The sequence below is a fragment of the Phodopus roborovskii genome, unplaced genomic scaffold, assembly GCF_943737965.1.
Source record: "Phodopus roborovskii unplaced genomic scaffold, PHOROB, whole genome shotgun sequence".
NCBI lineage: Eukaryota > Metazoa > Chordata > Mammalia > Rodentia > Cricetidae > Phodopus > Phodopus roborovskii.
In genome coordinates, this window is record NW_026125595.1 from 1 (window position 1) to 21,747 (window position 21,747).

At 39.6% G+C, this 21,747-nt stretch overlaps 1 pseudogene; it reads left to right on the plus strand.

Moving 5' to 3' along the window:
• The first annotated feature begins 456 nt into the window (after nucleotides 1-456).
• LOC127217060 (kinesin-like protein KIF2C) overlaps nucleotides 457-21,747 on the plus strand; it is a 189,445-nt pseudogene continuing 168,154 nt past the window's right edge.

The window sequence follows — 21,747 nt, forward strand, 5'->3', positions numbered from 1 at the left end:
TCATTTTAAAGGTCTTGAAAGTATCAGGGATAATAGAACATATTTACACATTAAAAAAAACAATATACAGTAAGCCTACTGTCAACATCCAACTGAATGTAGAGATGCTTTAAGGTGATTTTTCTAAAATCATGAAGAAGACAAGGCTGCCCACTCTCCATATCTCTTTCCTGGCAGCCATGGACATAGCAGATGTCACCTCTATATGCAGCACCCAGAGCACTAGGATGCTGGGAGATTAAACCCAGAAGATTTTTGATGCCCACTAAGAAGAAGCAGAAGGACACCACAAGTTAAGCATCTGGTGTTTGCCTTCCTGATATTTCTCTACAACCTCACCTTTGTTGTGCTCTGTGTGAGAGGGAAAAGCAGTGTGGCACAGAGGCACAGGCACCATCACTGATGTCTGCGCCAGGTATGATGTTCAGAGTAAACACAATGAGCTACTCTTTTTAGGGTTATCTGGTGAACCTGGTTGTTTCCATCTTTGCAGCTGCCACCAGCATTATAGCCACAACTGCCACGAAGGTGTTTGTCCCATCATCAGATCATCACCACATCAGAGAAACTGTTGTAACTGATGGTGTCAGACCTAGAGATGTCATCATGAATGCAGGTCTGTTCATCTGATTTTAAAAATGAACTTTTAAATTTGGGATGACATCATCATTCATCTGGACTGGTACATCCTCCAGGGAATGAAAGATGCAAAACTGTCCAACTATTTAAATACTTAATTAGTAATTATTAAAATACATCATTATGTGCAATTTGTTATCACTATAGTTTTTACCACCTTTAGGGAGTCAAATATAACTGACCATCTAATCTTATAATTTAATTATTCAAATATGTCATTATCTACTCAAGAAAGAGGTGCACTCTGGATCTATGTTGTTGATCTTTAGATGTTGGTTCGGTCACAATCTAATTGTTTTATTCTTAAAATCTTTCATTATTTAATTAGTGATATCTGTAGTTTGGAGCCACCCTGTGGGAGGCAAGGTGCCAGATCACCTTATTTACTGTTGTTATATTTGTTTAACTTATGTTAGACCATTATATGATTGAAGATCACTGTAGTTTGTTTTCACCTTTGTGCCAGATCATATAAATGTAATTAGTTTACTTAAGTCTATGGTGACATTATGGGATGTAATTCAACCCCGAGTCAACTATTGGGGGTGACTGAATGACATGTGGTCATTACATGAAGATTTAGTCATTTAAATCAATCATTACATCAGCCATGATACCTACAATTTGGCCATACCTTGTGGTTTTTAATGTTACTGCAAAATACCACCTATTCTTATTTGCTTAATTGTTTAAAAATAAATCATTATCACCAGGAAGAGTTGTGCTCTGACTCCTCCATGGTATTTAAGTGTGCAACATCATCTCATTATTCCATTATTTTAAATATGTAAGATTTTTTATTGATCATGTCATCATTAGACATGAGTCATTGAACCTCCTTAGGTGTATTAATTGTGACATGATTTAGTATTCATGTATTATTTCATTGAAAATCCCTAGAGTTTGTTGCCATCTTATAGGGTTAAGTGTGCAGGACCATCCAATTATTTACTTATTTGGTTGCTTAAATGATATTGGCATGTTGACTAGGTTTGGCTGCTGTGTGTGGGCCCACAGCCCATGCCTGATGAGAAAAAGCAACGACCAGAGTACGAGAAACACTGGGAGAAACAGTGATGACAGGTTATACTAATATATTTTAATAATTAAATTATTTAAACATTGGATGGTTACAACATCAATTCATGGGGATAATGCATCAGACCCGTCCATGAAGGATGAATTTTAAAATTCAATAATTTAATAATCAGATGAATTTTTCTAATGGAAATACCCAGGGCTGATATCATGGGGGTCAACTGGTATGCCGCAGTCAAAGTCTGGACAACTCGGGCAGCTAGAACCATAGTAACAGAGGCTTGGCTTGGCAAAATTATGGAAGCCCTCACAGTTGAAAAGAGCAGCTCTAGTACTCTGTAATGTCATCCCTGGCTACACAGCGGTGGAAGCCACTATGGTGTTACTGGTGACTCTCATGCTGTCATGTGCTTCTCATATGGGAAACAAAGCTGAGGATATGGAGGGAAGAGTTGGGAGGCGACCCTGTTGCACCTAACATTCTCAGCTCACTCTGATCAAGAGTGCATCCTGCTTGGGTGGTCAGATGACGTCTTCTGGGTTACATCTCCATTTTGGCAATGGTACATGTACCGACAGAAGAGAGAGAGAGAGAGAGAGAGAGAGAGAGAGGTATGTGTCTGGTTTTCATGTCTGCGGGCTGCTGACTCCTCATATATCTCCATCAAGCACTTCTGAGATCTCTTTTTAACACAGAGCCTTAATATCAGGAAAATTTAAAGAGAGGGAAAAATGGATAAGATTGGACAAGTTATATCAGGAGGCAATGCAGTGTTCTTCATTTAGGTTCTCTGAGAAGATATCAAGGAAATATAACAGGTAGGCCTCTTTTTATTTGTTGTGGAGGCCCGCTTTCTGTGGGGTGCTGAAAATATTTTCATACTGAAATAGGAATACCATTTGGGTCCAGAAAGGCCTAACTAATATGGATTGGAGAGTGTATAAAAGCCACAAATACGGGGAAAGATATAGTGGAGGAGATAGATTTGAAGATGAGCAAATACATGGATAGAGAGAATAGAGAATGAGGACAGGGAAAATTTTGTGTACATTTTCAGGTGTTTTAGTGTGGGTGATGTTTTTATATGCAGGTTGTTGAGCTGTCCCATTCTATCTATGATCATTTGTTTCTTTTACATATGTCTAGTGCCCAGGAGGGAAAGGATGGAGGCACATTGCGGACTTTCAGTACAGACACCTGGAATTTTGCTGTTCAGTGGCAATTGAAAAATCCTGTTATGACTATGAAAATTGTTTATTTTCCCTGGTTTTAAAATTGCTTTCTATTCTAGATCACTTATACTCTGGGATAACTCTGCATATGCCTGTGACAGGCCATAATTAGCCAGCTTTATACAGGAGGTACAAAAAGCTCATCAATGAGGGCAATTTCAGGACTTTGGAGAAATAAAAGAGAAGTTTCTGGAGTAATGATTGGTGATTGATGTGGAATGCTGTGGAATGGAGATAGATAGTAACATAGCTGCAAGGTTTAAAAATGTTGCCTTTTGATGCTTAGGGGATGGTCGTTTGGGCCCTCAAACTACATCTTAAACAGGGTAGGAGGTGAGATGAAATGTTTCTTCTTTCCAATGTGTCCTTCTGTCCATATCTAGGGAACTAGGTAGCCTGCTTCCTGGGACAATGACATGGATGTCCCCAGCACCTTGGTAATCCCTGATACAGATGATTAGGCCTGATGACCCCTGAAGGCGATGGAGTGTCATCATGAACATGAAAACCAGATTCTAGTGGCCAGTCCCTTTCATCCATTCATCATGAAACGTGATCCCACATGCCTACTGTTTCACTTTAGTTCATCCCAGACATACCTCATACAGGTAGAAGCCCAGTGCTGAGCTAGGGCACTTTAAATTGGGTTATCCTCACGCCTAATCACCTCCTACCTTCACTTATGCATTTTCTCCCAGACACCCATCTCTGCCATGCCAGCCCTTGTCAGCCAGGGTTAGCCCTTCTTGGCTGGATGTCTTGATATGGACATTTGGTTTTCTCTCAGTGTACAAAGGTAGAGCAGGCCTAAGGCCACTCTGGCAACCATGGTCATACCACATTGGTCAGGGTTATAAATATACATAGTGGATTTCTTAAGGTATGGGTAGTGGCCTCGGTATATGCTAGCTAGACAGCTGGAGGCAACAATCAAATGCAGATAAGCAAGTTTGGCTAAAAGCTTCTCCCTTATACTCCAGATGGGGTGAGGGTTACTGTAGCTTGCTTTGTGCCTCTTTGTGCTCTCTCTTGGTTCCTACTCAGGGTTGGCAGGTTTCAAAAGCAGATTGTGTCAGGGCAGTGTAGTAGAGGGAATCAGTGAGTACTATCAGGCCCCATCTCACACTGATCTTTCTCACCCCCTGATATCTGCTCTCTACAGCAGTCTTAGAGTCGTTTCTGGACTGTATTGGCCTAGATCATAGTCTGGTGGCTTAGAAGTATCCAGTGTGTGATACAAAAGATTTGTTTGTTTAACTCTCTGCTTGTTTGATCGTTTTTTTTCTGTCTTGGTTTTGAAGGGCTGAGGGGGTGCAACCCATGGCCTGTGAGTATGCCATTCTTAAGAGACCTAATGCCAGAAAGCAGAATATTTTTTTGAAGATTCTGCCAGCATCTCCGCTTTGATTCTCTTGACATGCCTGTGGTTTGCCCTAGGGACAAGCTCCCAGTGCTGGAGACATAGGACCTAACCATGATTTTGGCAGTCTCCTTGGCACAAAGAGCATTTGTGGAGGCAGGATCAAGAGAAACAGGGCCACATTCTCACGCACTTTGGTTTCTGTACACAGGAAGCGTAGCATGTCTCCTGGATCATAGGGCTACATCCGGCTATATGTAAGGACCTATCCGTTGCACTGCCGCTTAACTGAGCACACTACCACTAGGGATCCACCTGCATTTGCCTTATATCTCCAAAAGCACCTACACCTCACTTCTGAAAAACACACAGTGCTCAACACCTCTTGACCCCTAATCAGAGTCTCTTTTGCAAATAGTCATTGTGGTCAGATTTACACCATCTATTTAATATATTCCTTGTCATCCTTTGTCCTCCTCTCATCTCTACCAGGATTTCTCTCTGGATTTCATTTGTTTTCTTTTAGACATGAATTTTTTCCTTGAGTTGGTATGAGGAGTAATTTTGTGACTGCGACCTTTTAGAAAAGTTTTCCAGTTAAAGAGACACATTCTCAGAGCCCTATAGGGGTCTGAGTGCTTCCACCCTCGACCCTATGCAGCCTGTATGTGTACCTAATTAGATGGATTCAAGGCAGCGTGGTGTCTCACGCTCAATCAGAGTAACACATCCAGATATAGAGTGTGAACTGAAGGGTTCCCAAAAATACAATGCAGACCTGCTAGGAACAATCCCAGGCGGGCCAGGTTTCCTTGCCCCTACCTCCCCCAACGGGCATCTCTCTCTGTGATTCAGGTCACCTGCAGGTGGCATGTACAGAATTTTCCTATGTAACTCACCCTGCCTTAATCCTGGGAAGATCACCCAGTCAAAATTCAAAGCCCATTTTCTTCCACTGCCCTGTCCGGTATTTTCTCAGCTGTTAAATAATTAGATAAAACAGGTTTGTATCTGGGTTTATGCTCGGTGTTTCCCTGGATAGAAAGTTAATTGTTCAGGTAGCCACAATGTCTGGTGTGGTATTATCCTGATGTGTGTGTGTGTGTGTGTGTGTGTGTGTGTGTGTGTGTGTATGCTTACGCTACCATGTGTTAATATATAGTTGTGGCATGCTGGAAGAGTACATTATGTGGGAATCATATGAAATGTGGTATTGGATAGTCTGGCACCACAAGGAATTCAAAGTTTCTCACAAATATCCACTTGTATTTTTTCATGGAGCTGCTCAATGTGTAGCCTCAGCACAGATATCTCCCAGAGGCTTTGTGTAAAGCTATAGTTGGAACAGATTAGACAGTCTTATCTCCAGGAGGCAGGCTAGTGGGCTCTTCTTTGGGCCATCTTTGAAGGTATCTACATTTTGGGAGGGACTTTATGTTCCTCATATGAGAGAATGGTTCTCTGTTGTATCCTGAAGAACATTTTCTCAATTGAATATGGCATATTTAATCCTGACAGGCATAGCTGCATGGGATGCCATGATGTGGTGTTAAAAGGGAGCCGGGATATAGGGAGACATAGACAAGGAGGACAAAGTTGTGAAAATAAACATATGGATACATGGTTGAAAGAAAGAGATGGTTGGTGAGGACATGCTTGGTATTAGTTGTTTTGGGTGGGATACTGTTTTTGCATGTAGGCTGTTGTGCCCAAAACATTGTGTCTATGGATGTTTTAATCTGTTCTATTTGTTGGGACCCTGGAGGGAAAGTTAGATACAGGTGCAATGAGGGTTTCCTGCAAGGACACCTGGGTTGTTGGGAAGTCTCTAGGATACTGAGTGGTTGAATATGTGCTACAGGCACCCTGGAGTGCCAATCGAGAATTGCTTATTTTTCCTAGTTGTCCAGATTGCCTGTCCTCTATCGATTTGAATTTTTCCAAGAGAAGTAAGTACTCTGCATTCTTAGACCTGGCAACAGGTAGGAGTATGTCTCAGAGAATATAGTCATTTCCTTGTCTGAGGTAAATAGAGGACTTTTGGAAACAGGAGTTTCCTGAATGGGCCCTGTTAGGAGGTGGGGGAATGTCAGGATGTATAAAGGAGATATATTATGACAATTGTGATGCATTGTGATTAATGAAATCCAGTAGAGATCTAAATAGCACCACAGTCCTCTGTACATATATATATAGGACCTAGGTGGTGGTGGTCCATAACTTTTGTCCCAGACTTCAGGATTACCAACTACAAGAATTGCTGTTAGTTCAAGGCTACAATAGTGCAAGAAATTTAAATTCACACAAAGATGATCTCAGTACCAGGCATCACATACCTATTATCAAGATCTATGATTGTAGAGATAGGACTGATATGGCTGGCAGAAGGAATATAAGTGGAATAAGATGAACCTGAAAGCCTTTTTCCTCTTAGGATCCCTAGAGAAGGAATATCTTTTTTCATATCAGTAGTAGTAAGATCTACTGGCTTGGCTGTTTGGCTTTTGATCTAATTCCAAACCAAATCTCTCTCTCTCTCTCTCTCTCTCTCTCTCTCTCTCTCTCTCTGTGTGTGTGCGTGTGCGTGTGTGTGTGTGTGCGTGCATGCGTGCATGCGTGCTTTTGTGTGTGTGTGTGTCTGTGTGTGTGTTTTATTTTTCTGGTGATATGTTACAGAGATGGTGGTAGCCCAGAGTGTTACCTGGGAGGTGTTTAGAGTAAGGTGGCAGGTCCCTAAGACTAGATAACTCACAAGTAAACAGCACCTTGGCTTTTACCTTATGTACAACCCAGAGCATCCTTGTATCCTGTAGGAAATGACTGTTGTATTTAGTGCAAACTTGTGGTGAGTGGTCTCCATCCCCTATGCCATCTGCCATCCTTCTCTGTGTCATGTGTTCTGGGACACTAGCATCCCACTACACTATCCCTTTGGGTCACCCTTAGAGTTACCCGTTTGGCCCCCAACCTTGCCACCGGGTGCAAGGTGCCAGCAGGCTAGATCTGCTTGGTAGCTAGAGATTTCCTTCTGTGTCTCTAGAATCAGAAGATAGCTCCTATCTCTCTGAAGGTGGGTAGTTACCTACAGAATGCCATGGCTATGCACATAGAAGGCAACAGTCGTCCCCAGTGCAAAAGTCAATAGTTTGGGCTTGAGGCTCCTCCAGCATCCATATTGGTATTAGGTTCCTGGAAGCTTCCCTTATGGTCTCATGCCAGACATGACAGTGAGTCTCCTTTTACTTTCACATGGGGGCATTCACAGGACTGATAGATGTCAAAAGTAGACTGTCTTACGGTGAAGTGGAGGGCCCTAGTAATGTTTCTGAACTCCATTTCCCAGCCCACCAACCTGCACCCTCTACAACCACTGGAATCTACTCATTGTCATCTGTGCTTAGTCTTGCCCTGTGGCTTGTTGGTGCTTTGCCCTTGGAGCAGAGTGCAAAAGGTTGATGTTATTATTGGTTTGGAAAGGGCTGAGGGGTGTATACAATGACTCATGGATATTATAATTCTCAATGCACTACTGTCATGAAGCTTAATGGATTAGGGCAGTGTACCAGCATTTCCCTGTGCTTCTCTGGACCTGGCAACAGATTGCCTAAGACAGGTTCCTAGTGCTAGCCCTACAGTAGCGAAGTAGGTATCCTGCAGGCTGCTTGGCCAAGAAGACTGGGAGGAAGTACCATAAAGGTACCATTAACTGGGCAGTATGGGTTTGGTTTCTGGCACCAGGAAACAGAACACCTTTGCTTTTAGACTGCTATATCTTTCAGGGTCAAGGAACTTGTCCATGGGTACCATTCTTGGCTACATCTGCTTTATGTGGGGACTAGTCTCACTGACCACACTACTGTGTGCACATAACCACCCAGGAACCCCCCTATCTTTCATCTAAGTCTCCCAAGTAATACCCACATCACACTGCCAGGAATCACTCACACTTTACAGCATCTGTCACCTGTGCTCAGGGTCTAATTGCAAGGTAGCCATTGTCCCGAGGTTTCTGCCATCTATTTAACTACTTCCTTGCTCTCCTTAATTCTCTTCCTGTGAAGGCCTCTTATCTGGCTTTATTTGTATTTTTGTTTTATTTTTTTTTGTTTTGTTTTATTTAGACATGTCTTTCTTCTTGATCTGAGATGTAGGTGTGGTTTAGGGACTGGGACATATTACCAAAGATTTATTCTCTTGAGTCATATGCCAAGGACCCTACAAGTGGTCTGGGAGACACCACATCCTGAACATACACAACATGGCTTTGTATACCTAATAAATTCAGAGCAAATGTGTGTACAGGGTGAATCTCAGTAGAAAAACCAGAGTATGGTGTGGACTGAAGTTGCCCAATATTTGTCAGGCAGTCCTGTAGGTATCATCTTACCAGGCCAAGTTTCACTGGTCCTATATACCCCAACAGGCTTCCTCTCTCTCTGTAGAGGGCACCCAAGCCCTGTGGTTTACTTCTGTGTTTTCCTAATTAGCTCACCTTGCCCTAAAGCCAGGATGAATACCCAGTGCCAAATATTGAAAACTCCATTGTTCTGCTCTGCCCAGTATAGACATCATCTCAGATATTACAGTACTTAGAGATGGTTCTGAAATTAAATAGGAAACTATCCGAGGTCTCAGAATCTATCTCTCTCCTCACTTTCCTTATGTCTCTTTGTCTTTTTATTCCTCTCTGTGTATGTGTGTGTGTCATTGTGTTTGTGTCTAGGTTTATTCTCTGTGTCTGCCCTGGATAGGGAGCTGGTTTGGGGAGAGCCAACAGGTGTCAAAAATCTCCTAGTTCACACTTTTGAAGTCTCACAACTTCAAAAGTGACAAATGTTGCTCAGCAAATGGTTACTAGCTTATGGTCTTATCTGTTCTCACAGAAATATAGACTACTCTGCTAACAAACAATATATCACACCTGTCTGATTCTGTGTTATTTTGGCTTTCTGATGATGTTCATCAGTACATGGTCTCCACAGACAACTATATTTTTTTCTGTCTGAATACTTGGAAAATTCTAATACTAGATGAAATATCCTATATTTACTAACTATAAGGACCATTCTGATAAATCTCTTGTAACATTTACTGCTTTTCTTCCTCTCTAGTGAAATACCAAGATGGCATCCCTTTTCATTTGACAGAATTTTTGAGGTTATAATGCAAATTATTTAGACATTATCACATTTATTATTCCAAACATAACTACACCATGTCATCCCAAGATAGCATGGCTCACTATGTAATAGAATGGCTGGAATTTTTTTTATTTAATCATAATATTTTTCCATGATTTTTAATAAATTTGGAAGAACTGCCAAGAAGAAAATGATTCTGGCACTTAAGGACAATATATATATATATATATATATATATATATATATATATATTTTTAAACATATTCACATGTTCCATGGACACATCATACAGGTATGTCTTCCTATTTCTCTGGTTTAAGAGGAAGTTGATGAAAGTCTGTATGGCTTTGCTTCTGATACTGTTTACACTGGGACAAAACAGTGTTTGCTCCCTCCATACCCACTGGCAAAACGAGATGCATATGATTCACACCAAGCTACGAAGTATTATTAATATACATACAACATGCTTATATGCAGAAAACTTGTTTGACATGTAAATGGCCCATGAACACCCATTTTACCTCCTTTCATGGAGGGAAAATTATAACAAAAAATTTTAAATTAAAGAAAGGGAAACTTGGTCTGGCTTGGTGTCACTACTCAGGGTTAGTGTTGGGCTAGGTAAATCCAACAAAACTTCAACTTCCTTGGAAGTTCCAGGGAATGCTTTGAACATATTAGACCCACCTATCAATGCTGAACAAACTTGAGCCCACACTTAACCTCATCTTTGGGTACAATTTCCTGTCCTCTGTTGGGGGGTCAGTGTGGCGAATAGTTCAGGCTGAAGCTCCCACATCCTTCCTAGGAACTCCCCTGGATTATCCATGCATCTGACTTCCCCATTACCGTGCTTGAGTGATCCATTCCTTATACTTTGTTCTGTGAACCACGCAGAGAGTGCCTTCTCCCTCGCCCATGGTCTTGTTCTGCCCCTAGATCAGCATGAGTTTGAGAAACAATGTAGGTCCAACACACCCTCCAACTCCTGGGTACATACTGGTCATACTGGGTCCACATATCCATATGGGACCACCTTGTGCTCAGAATTCACCCCATGCCCTACCCCTCTTTCAGAGACCTCAAAGATAGCTCAGATCATCCAGATTTATAGACATGGAACTTGTGCCCAACTACACCTATCTGGAAATAAAGATATATAGAGTGACCTCTACCTCCACGCGGTGGAAGAAGTGATGGTAAGACTGCAATACAAGAAAACACCAACACTAGAAAAGCCAGTATGGCATCAACTGAATCTAGAGACTCTATGCCAATTAGACCTGAACACAGCAAAGCAGATGAGGCAGAATAGAATGACAAACAACTTCATAAGCATTATAGGAGTCCTCAAAGATGATATGAAGAAATACCTCAAACAAATGTAAGAAAAACCAACAAGAATGGCAAGAAATAGAAGAAAAGACAAAGCAAAAATGCATTAAATGATCAAATCTCTTAAGAAAGTAAACAAACCAAGAAAATACAATCAAGCAAATGAAGGAAACAAGTTAAACAGATCATGAACTGAAAACAGAAATAGAGACAATAAAAAACACAAACTGGGGAATGCTGGAAGAGAAAAACTGAGTAAAGAAGCAGAAACTGCAGATGGAAGCATAACCAACAGAATACAAGAAATCAAAAGAAGAATATCAGGGGTTGAAGTTAAACTGAAGGAAATCGAATCATCCACCAAAGATAAAATTAAATATAACAAATCCTTAAAACAAAACATCCCGGATAAGGGACACTGTGAAAAGATCAAACCAAACAATGTTAGTCTCAGAAGGCAAGAGATTCCCACTCCAAGGTGGCAGAAACATATTCAATAAAATCCCAAAAGAACCTTTCCCAAACTAAAAAAGCATATACCTATGTAAAGCACAAAAAGAATACTAGACACTACATAGACTGCAGCAAAAAATATCTCTCAACACCTAATAATCAAATAACTAACATGCAGAATAAAGAGAATATTAAGGGCAGGAAAAGCAAAAGTCAAGGTAAATTATAATGGCAGACCTTTCAAAATCCCACCTGACTTCATTAGTGTAACTCTGAAAGTCAGAAGGTCCTGTATAGATGTTCTAGAAATGCTAAGAGTACAGAGTTGCTAGACATGACCTACTGCACCAGCAAAACTCTCAATCACTACAAATGGAGAAAAAATATATTCAGTGCACAAGCAGGATGTCCACAATACACATCTACAAATCCAGCCCCACAGACAGTTCTGACAGGAGAATTCCCACCAATGCAAGTTAACGACATTAAAAAAAAAGACATAGAAAATAGATACTGCCACTCCCAGAACCCAAATGAAAAATTGGGAGAAACATATTCACAGCTTCACCTCCAAAAAAACAAATACAGGGCACCCATGCATTTTGCAATAGTCCTTAGTTTTCCAAAGTAGCTCATATTGTCTTAAACAAATTCTAGGGTCAAATGTCTAAATGCCCCTTGTCCTATTCTGCAGTCTCCAGGTTTCATCTTACATGTTACAATACTTACAGACGTTTCTTAAATCAATACTAGGAAGGATTTGGGGCCCTAAGACACCTCTCACATTCTCTCTCTCTCTCTCTCTCTCTCTCTCTCTCTCTCTCTCTCTCTCTGTGTGGGTGTGTGTGTGTGTGTGTGTGTGTGTTTGTGGTTGTTTTTTGTCTAAGTTTATTCTGTGTGCACCATGGACAGGAAACTAGTTCAAGAAGTGTACATTCAGCAGTATCAGAGAGATAACAGTGTGCTAACAGTTATTTTTCTCAACTGCCGTTGAAGTGAATAACTAGATGGCATATAGGTGAAACCTTATATATTTTAGCTACAGCTCAGGTAAGGACAATATCAGGTTAGGTTCTGACAAGTGTGTGTGTGTGTGTGTGTGTGTGTGTGTGTGTTTGTGTTGTGCATACTTATGACTTGGTGCATCAGTCTACACTGCTAGATGAATATGGGAGGTGGCAGGAACATATATTTTAGTGAAAAGTCTGGCATTCCCTTAAAATTCACAAATCCTGAAACATCTCCACAAAACATTTCTTAAATCTCCCTTTGTAGCCCTAAGAGCATATTCGCCGGGAATATTTGTTTAAAGGCAGAGTTGGAAGGGATTAGACAATGTGGTCTATAGGCAGATTTTTCTACTAGCCACCATCTTGCAATATCTCACCATTGTGCAGATTGGCCTTTCCTGGGCTCTATGTTTTCTCGGAGAGCAGCTCTTTTGAGGGAACTGAAAAATAAATCCCCCTGATATGGTATATCATCTGGATGCAGACAGTCCTACTGCTTTGGGTGTCATTGGTGTTGCTGTGTGTAGGAGGCATGGATAGAGGGGAGACTTATGCAGGAAGTAGATATGTAAGAAGATTAATAGATAAATTTTGGAGCAAGTCACATTTTACAATTTATTTGATTTGTGTGGGATGGAATTTTTACATGCAGGTATATGCTGGCCCTTTCTGTCTTGAACACTTGTTTCTCTTCCCATGTGTCTTGGTGATGGTGGAAAGGATGAAGGCACCTTGAAGTTTCCTGTGAGGACACATGGAATCTTTTTGGAATTCTGAGGATAATTGAGTATGACAAGCTTGTATTTCTTATTTTCTTTTCTTGTGCAGGTTGCCTGTACACTTACAGTTATACTTAATCTCTTAAGAATTTCTGAATTCCCTGTGTCCTATACCTAGCTAGATGGATGCCAGTCCACAGATAATATAGAACCCTCTTTGAGGAAAAATTGAGGAGTTTTGAGAAACAAGGTTTTTACTTTGGGGCCTCTGGTGTTTGTGGGGTTGTTTGGAGAAGATTGTTGCTGGTTGAAAACAATGCTTATAATTTATAGAAGCTATTAGAAATAAAAAATGGCAAGGCATCCATACTTTTTATGTGTATATTCTTTGTGGTGGTAATACATACATTTTCTCCCAGGACTCAAGATTAAGATGGATCTCTGCTAGTTCAGGTCATACTAATGCTAAGATATTGCTCCAGTCATGAAAGAAACAGCTCTCTTAAATGTGGTCTCTGCCCCTTTTGTCACTTGCCTATAATACAAGTAGTTGTGATGTGTAAATATGTGTGATATGCATATATGGAAAAAGCAAAATAAGGGGAGGAGTAGATGGAATCTGATACCCTCATTCAACTCAGGGAGAGGACTGCCATTTCATTTTTGTGAAGGTAAGATATAGTGGCTTGAACATTTTGTGTAGATCCCAATATCTGTCATGGGGGTCTTTTTATGTTATTTTTTTTTTGTTCTGCATATGCCAGAGCTGGAGAAACTCAGAATATTTGCCTAGTAACATCTAGTACATGTTTAGTGTGTTGGCCCCTGTCCTAGGCCTTGTATGCAAGGGTGAAAGGAAATTCGGGTTAGAATGCTCATTCTTTCTTGCGCCTTTAACTCTAAATCCTGTATAGCAATTATATCAGGTCTCACAGTGGGCACTGCGGCAGATAAGATGGGAAGCATACCACTGAGGCCAGATGGCATGCCACTATGTACATGAAGGGCAAAATTTTTGAAGCTTTCTCCTTTCATATCCAGAAAATGACAGCAATAGGATCACAGTCCTGCAAAGCAGGAACCCTCAGAGTGCAATCAACTGGCTACCCTTTGTTCAGTGTTGTGCCTGTACCAGAATTCTGCCAGGTAGAAGTCACTGATAGTCCTTGTGTCTTGTTGAGGTGTGTGATCCTTACCCTGTGTCTCTGCTCAATTTCCTTTGTGCCTTGTGCTCTGGGGCGCCCATCATTCTGCTGCCCTACCAGCCTAGCATCAGCTGGGGAAGCTACTTCCTGGCTGGCAGTTTTAACAGAAAAATTTGGTTTTGCCCAGGGTGCAAGGTACCAGAATACTAACACTCCTACCTGAAGACTTGAGAGGCCATGAGGGTCTATATTACTAAGGTTACATCTTAAAAATAACCTCTCTTGCTGGCTTAATATTTACACTCAGCACCTGGACAACAAGTCCTTGAGTTGTTTCTAGACTCCTCTGATATGGTCTAGACTGGTATGACGTTCCTTTAGGTTTCTTTAGGGTCTCCTGCAAGCTTGTGTTTGAGCACCCTTGGGTCCATACAAGTGCCGTTCCCTCAATTGGAATGTGCCAAAAATAGTTTCCACAGAAGTGCAGTGGAGGACCCCATGAGTTTTGTGAGCCCAATTTTCCATCAAAAACTGTATCCTCCACATGTTTTGGAATCCATCAATTATATCATTTGTAAGTATCCTTTGTTCTACCATTTTGGCCAAGTGGTTGTTTTGTTCCTATCTTGGAACATAATACAAGCCTTGGTAGTTGACATTCTCACTGCACTACTGTTGTCAATTAAAATGTTTTTTTTTATTTCCTTTCATCATTTCCCATCTGAACAAAGGTACAGGTTGCTCAGAGAAAGGCTACCAGTGTTAGCCCAAAAAAACTTAAGTGGTCCTCCTCCAGTATCTTTGAGCCAGGCATGGCCTGGGAGGATCAGGGTCCTGGTGATCAAGGTTGGGTGTCTTCAACTTGCCTTGCAGTGGCACAAGAAATTGAGAATCTTGTGTCCTGGACCTGCCTTATTTGGCACAATCATGGGGTCACTTTGTCGGTATTCTGCATACTGGGATATACTGCCTTATATGGAGAATGTTGTATCCCACCATCCTTAATTCTGTGCACAGGACTAATAATAGAACCCCTTGCTTTACCTAAGCTTCCTCAAGAGCACCCATGGCTCCTTCTGGAAAAAAAACATACACTGCCCCAGCATCTCTCACCTATCTCAGGGTCTCAGGACCAGGCAGCCATTGTTGCTAAATACCTGCCATAGCATTAACCCTTTTTTTGCCATCCTTTCTCCTTCTCATCTGCCAGGCCTTCTATCTGGCTTTCCTTTGGTTCCTTTTAGGTATGGCGTTTTTATTGAACTGTGCTGCAGGTATAATTCAGCAAATGAGTCTTGTTTTAAAAAGTTTCTAGTCCTAAGCTAATTCCCCAGAACCATACAATGTGTCTGGTAGGTACAAACTTCATGATCATATGCAACCTGGTTTTATATACCTTATCAGTAAGAATCGCAAGAGCCAGTGAGTGTGGGTGTTAATACAAACACAAATTGCAAGTATCCCCTATGAACTGAATAGTCAGGAAATTAGGCCTGCAGGACTGTAGTTTCCATCCCTGTCAAGCCAAGTGTCATTGTTGCCACTCCCCTGACAGGTTTCTCTATGTAAAGCAGGGTGCCCATACAGTTTGAATACTCCTTTGATTTCCCTAACTAGATCACTTTGACTTCAATACAGGGACAAATGCAAGAGTCGTATGTCAAAAAGCCCATTGGCATACTCTGCCCTGTCCAGGTATGATCTCAGCTGTTATAGTACTTAGAGAAGAGTATACAATCAACACAAGGAACTATCTGTTGCCCGATAACATCTCTCTCTCCACCCTCTCTCTTCCTCTCTTTCTTTGTATGTGTGTGGGAGGCTTGTTTGGATGTTAATGATCTGTGTTTATTGGACATGAATCTAGATCTGTGAGAACCCACAAACAGTCTCAAGAGATAACTGTGGTGGTCATCCCAGTGTTGAAAGAGAGAGACAAGTTGGTATGTAGTGGAATTCTTAAAGGACACTGTCCTTCAGCTAGAGAAAAGGAATGGAGAATTTTGGTATAGTCCCCTCCCTCTCTCTTTTTGTGTGTGCCTGTGTTTGTGTTTGTGTGTTTGTGGTGTTGGTTAAGATAACAAAAATTTAATTGGTCCTAACACATAAACCCTACAGCAACAGAGATTATAGAGGCAATACTCATAAAATCAAAATTAATTAATCTTACAAAAAATCAGTGAAATATACACTTAGTTCTTAGAAGGATAAACAAAACTTAAAAATAATAGCCTATCAAATAAAAATATTTCCAGAAGGCATACTAAAATAATGATAGTACAGTTCTTAACATAGATGCAAAATAAAAGTTTTGTAAGAGAGAAAGAAAGGAAAGAATGAAAAGTGGGAAGATTGAATGGGGAAAGACCGAATCGAGAGACTGGCAAATAAAGCTTGCACTAAGCAAAATCCACATATTGAGACACCTATCCATCTCTTGTCTTGAATACCTGCTAACAATTGTCTCAAATGATTCATGAATATGTATTCTGTGCATATCAGGTAAATTATAGACTAATCCATGTCTTATGATATTACACTGGACATTAGGGTCATTAGTCCTCGAATGAGCATGGATTGCTTAAGAGAGAAGGAGCCCTGATACTAACTAGTTGAAAGTAAGACCAACTTAATTTAAGTCCTGTAGAGAAATCTAAATTCAATCATGTGTATATTCACACAAAAATTTGCATCTCAATTTTTTCCACTAGAAAGGCAATTAATTATTTGTTAAGCAGGGAAATTCATTCCAAGTAACTGCTTCTCAAATGCACCCAGGTTGACATAGATTATCTTTTGCAGTTGTGGCAAGACTATTGTACCCAAGCTTGAGTCCCTGGAAACAGGTTTGATTTGAAGAGTGTACAGGTTTCTCATTTCCAAATACCTCAGATCCCCATACAAATAGAAGCATTAATTAAATCATGTAATATTTCAAGATCATGATCCAGAAGATTCAGAAAAGAAACCTTTAACCCTGGATCAGGAGTTAGAGTCACACACCTCTCAGCACGCTACAGTAACATCTTGACATGGACAGTGTTGTGAAAACCTCAGCTATTAACAACAGTTACAACAGTGATGTACACTGCATTAACATTTATCAAGTGCTATTGATACTATTGATCCAAAATCTTAGAAAGCAACATATAGGCTTATTTAAGAAGCAGCTACAGGAGAAAATAAAAGATGAAACAGAAAACATACAAACTGAAAATCTCAAATCCAACCAAACTCTTATTCTCTCATTCAGTCTACTGATGACAGGTAAATAGGGAAAACCTCGCAATGTGGACGACATATTCATAACTTAGTGTTAAAAGTCTTAGGAGATAAAGCTTCCATCACAAAAACTCTTTTGGTCATCGTTTACACAGAGGTTTGCCAATGATATAAAGTAAGTTATTTTCTGGTTTCAATAGCCTGTATTGTCCAACTTTTAAGGATTGGGCTCTGACTCCATTGAAAGAATCACCCTAATATATTGTGACTTAAATGGATATATTCAATACTTCTGAAGTAATAGTAAATTATCAAAATAAACATTTCAACTCAGCTGGTGCCTGCATATGGATGCTGTGATGGAGGCCCCCAAGAATCCCATTGTAGTTTCCAGGAACCTATTAATTCAATGGGCAACTGGACACATGGTAAACTGTACATCAATTAATGAATTTGATATATCACTAAATATTTCAATATAGAAACAAAAAGACAGAAATACAAAATATGAACTCCATCATAAACACACCTATTTCCAAAAAGATTTCATAAAATTTGTTACTGGTACAGATAATTATCTTTGTATAAAATGGAAATGATCAATTTCTATTAGGAAACACTTTTCTTACAAACAGCATACATCCTCCCATACACTAGGTTTAAGCTTGAAATGGTTACCTCCTCATTCTTGAGCTTTTTGTTTTTGTCAAGGGAAAAAGTCCATGAAATGGAGTACTTTGTTACTGTTAAAAGATCTCCCTATGTCAATTTGCTATGAGTTTTCACTGATGGTAATATTTTTTACTTCATTTGATTCATCAGCTTCTGTCCAAATGTCTTAATTCTAAATATCTTATCTTCTATCATTAAAGACTACATTACAGCAATGGCAAGATAGATGCCAATCCAATAGAAAAAACAACCAACAAAACAAACACACAGAAAACATTACTTCACATCATCCATTTTGCTCATTGTTTGTTGTGCCTATAGAATGGCCAGAGGAATCACAGACGGTTGTCTGGTAAATGGTTGTCATCACACATCTGTAGCAATCTAATAAAAATAACCATGTTAAACTTAGGGCCTGCCCTCACCTGCCTACATGGTTTGCTCATGTATATTCTATGAAAGATGTAAGTTGACACAGACTCCCAGCCTACCTGTTATTTGATCCCTATTGCAGGGCCTCTACCAGAGGACCACACTGAGTCCCCTCATGTATAATCTTTCACTGCCATCAACAGGCCTCTGCTGTAGTTGAGTCAGGAAATAGTTCAGGTCAAATACTCTCCCTCTGCTTTCAATGGAACTCCCTGGGTTACCCAAGGGCTGAATTACTTCCCCATATATCCTGTCCCCCAGAGAGAACAGCTTTAGTACTCTGATGCACAAACCCCCAAACTAGAACCTGCCAATCCCTCACCCTGTGCCCTACTGTGCCCACTGTTCCACTACTCTGATTTAGCACTTGTCCAGAGAGCAGGTCCTACAACCGTTCTGTATCTGGGGAACTTCCTGGATCTTCTCTGAACACACAAGACCAACATATACACTTGGGACTACCCTGATTCTTAGCCTCCTTTATATTTGACTCAAATCGCTCTGCCTCTACAAGAGAATCACCCTGAAAAACTGCCTGTCTAATTTTTGACCCCCATTGCCTGGCTCTAAAAGAACCACCCTGAGTCCCCAGCTGTCTGAGCTTTAACCCCAACCACTGAGACCCTGCTGGAGGAAAGACCACTAGACAACTTGTACCACCCAGAGCTACAGACATCGAAATCCAGACTCAACTATTCCTGATGGGAGAGTAGTAAATGTAGAGAGACTCCATCTGCACCCAATGGAAGAAATAATGAGAAGACAGCAATACAAGAAAACGTCTAACAATAGAAAAATAATCATGACACTACCAAAAATCTGGGGACTCTACACCAACAAGACCTGAACAAAACAAAGCATATGAAGCAGAAGAGAACAACCTAAAAGAAAGACTTCATAAAAATGATACAAGTCTTCAAAGATGATATGGGAAATTTTCTTAAAGAAATTAAAGAACAAAATAACATTGTAAGAAATAGAGGGGGGGGGAACAAGCCAAAAGTGCAAGAAAGGAAAAAAAAATCACTTAAAGAAAGTAAGGAAACCCAAGAAAAACAATCAAAATGTTGAAGGAAACAATTTAAACCGTTCAAGACTTGAAAACTGAAATAGAAAAAATTAACAAAACACAAACTGAGTGAACGCTGAAAAAGTAAAAGTAACAACCAGAAACTACAGAGGCAAGCAAAACCACTATAATGCAAGTGATCAAAGGGAGATTCTAAGCAGCTGAGATAAACTAGAGAAAATAGATTGATCAACCAAAGAGAATCTTAAATTCCACAAATCCTGAACAGGAAAATATCTAGGAATTGTGGGACACCTGGAAAAGGCCAAACCTAAGAAAAATAGGCATAGAAGAAGGCCAGATCAAAGGTGCAGAAAACATATTTAACAAAATCATTGAAGAAAACTTTCCCAAATTGAGGAATGACATGCCTATGAAGTACAAGAAGCTTAATGAACAACTAATAGACTGGACCAAAGAAAAAGTCCCATCAAAACATAATAATCAAAACACCTAACATAAAGTAAAAGGAGAAAATATTAAGAGCAACTAAGGAAAAGTTCTAGGTAACATATAGGAAGACCTATTGAAAATACACATGACTACTCAATGGAAACTAAAGGCCAGGAGATCATAGATACATGTTCGACAGGTTCAGAGGCCCAGGCTACTATACCAAGCAAAGCTTATCAATAATTATATTTACATAATAATTATATAATAATTTTATACAGACAATATAAGTTATTCAATGACAAAGCAATATTTTCACCAAATCTATCCCTATAGAAACTTATGGAAATAAAACTCCAACCCATAAAATTTACCTATGTTGAAAAAGATATATGCAGTTGATAATCCCACTTAACTAGAATCCAAAGGGTAAAGCATGGCAAATGTATTCACAATACCACCTCTAACAACTCCTAAACCAAACAAGAATCAATGGTCATTTCTTTCCCTCAACATTATTGATGTTAACTTGCCTATAAACAGATAGAATCTCACAAAACTGACAGAAAGACAGAAACCAACCTTCTGCTCCATAGAGTAAATGTGTCTAAATTTCAAAGACAGACAATACATTCATGCAAAATGAACAATGTACAACTGAACCATATTGGGTCAAAGAAAAAAAAGAAGAAATTATAGACTTCAGAAGGATTCAAGTTGAATGTGGACAAATCATTCCTAAACTTACGGGACACACGTGAAAGCAGTACTATGAGGGAAGTTTATTGAACTTAGTACCCATGTGAAAAACAGAGGATATTCACATTACAGAATTAGCAATCAATACAACTGAAAGCATTACATATAATCAAACTCAATCCGGAGAAGTAGAAGCCAGGAAAATATCAATTTGAATGTTGAAATGAATAAAGTAGAGCCCAGAAAATCAATACAAAAAAAAATCAATGCAATAAAGAGTAGTTTTTTTTGAGAAAATAAATAAGATACACAAACATTTACCCAAACAAACAAAAATACACAGAGAGAGATAATGCAAATAAACAAAATCAGAATAGAAAAAGAGGGTTATAACAATGGACAATGAGGAAATCTAAACAATTTTCAGGTCATACTTTGACAAAAATATACTCAACACAATTTATACTTCAAAGGAAATGGACAAATTTCTGGACATCTATCAACATATTAAATCAAGAACAGAGAACCAACTTAAATAGACCTATACCTCCTAATAAAATAGAAACCATCATCAAAGTCCTCCATAAAAAGCCCAGGGCCAGAGATCTACAGTGCAGAATTTTACCAGAAATTCAAAGAAGACCTAATAACAATACTTCTTAATTTGTTCCAGACAATAAAAGCAGAAGTTTCATCATTACTAAACTCTTTTTAGGAGACCACAATTACCTTGGTATCAAAGCCACACAAAGACACATCTGAGAAAGAAAACTACAGACCAATATCCCCCATGAACATTGCTGAAAAAGTACTCAATAAAATACTAGCCAATTGAATCCAAGAACATATCAGTGAAATTATCCACCATGACCAAGTAGGCTTCATCCCTGGATTGCAGGGGGGATTCAACCTACCAATGTGATATACCATTTAACCTAACTGATAAAGAAAAATTAAGCACATGAACATCTCACTAGATGGTGAAATAACCTTTGAAAAAATTCAACACCCTTTCCTGATGTGATGGTGTGATCATGAATAAAATCAACATACCTAAGCATAATAAAAGCAATGTACAGAAAACAAACAGGTAACATTAAACGGAATGGAGAAAAGCTTAAAATAATTCCTTGAAAGTAAGGTGCCCTCTCTTTGATGTCTCTTAAATAGTGTACTTGAAGTTC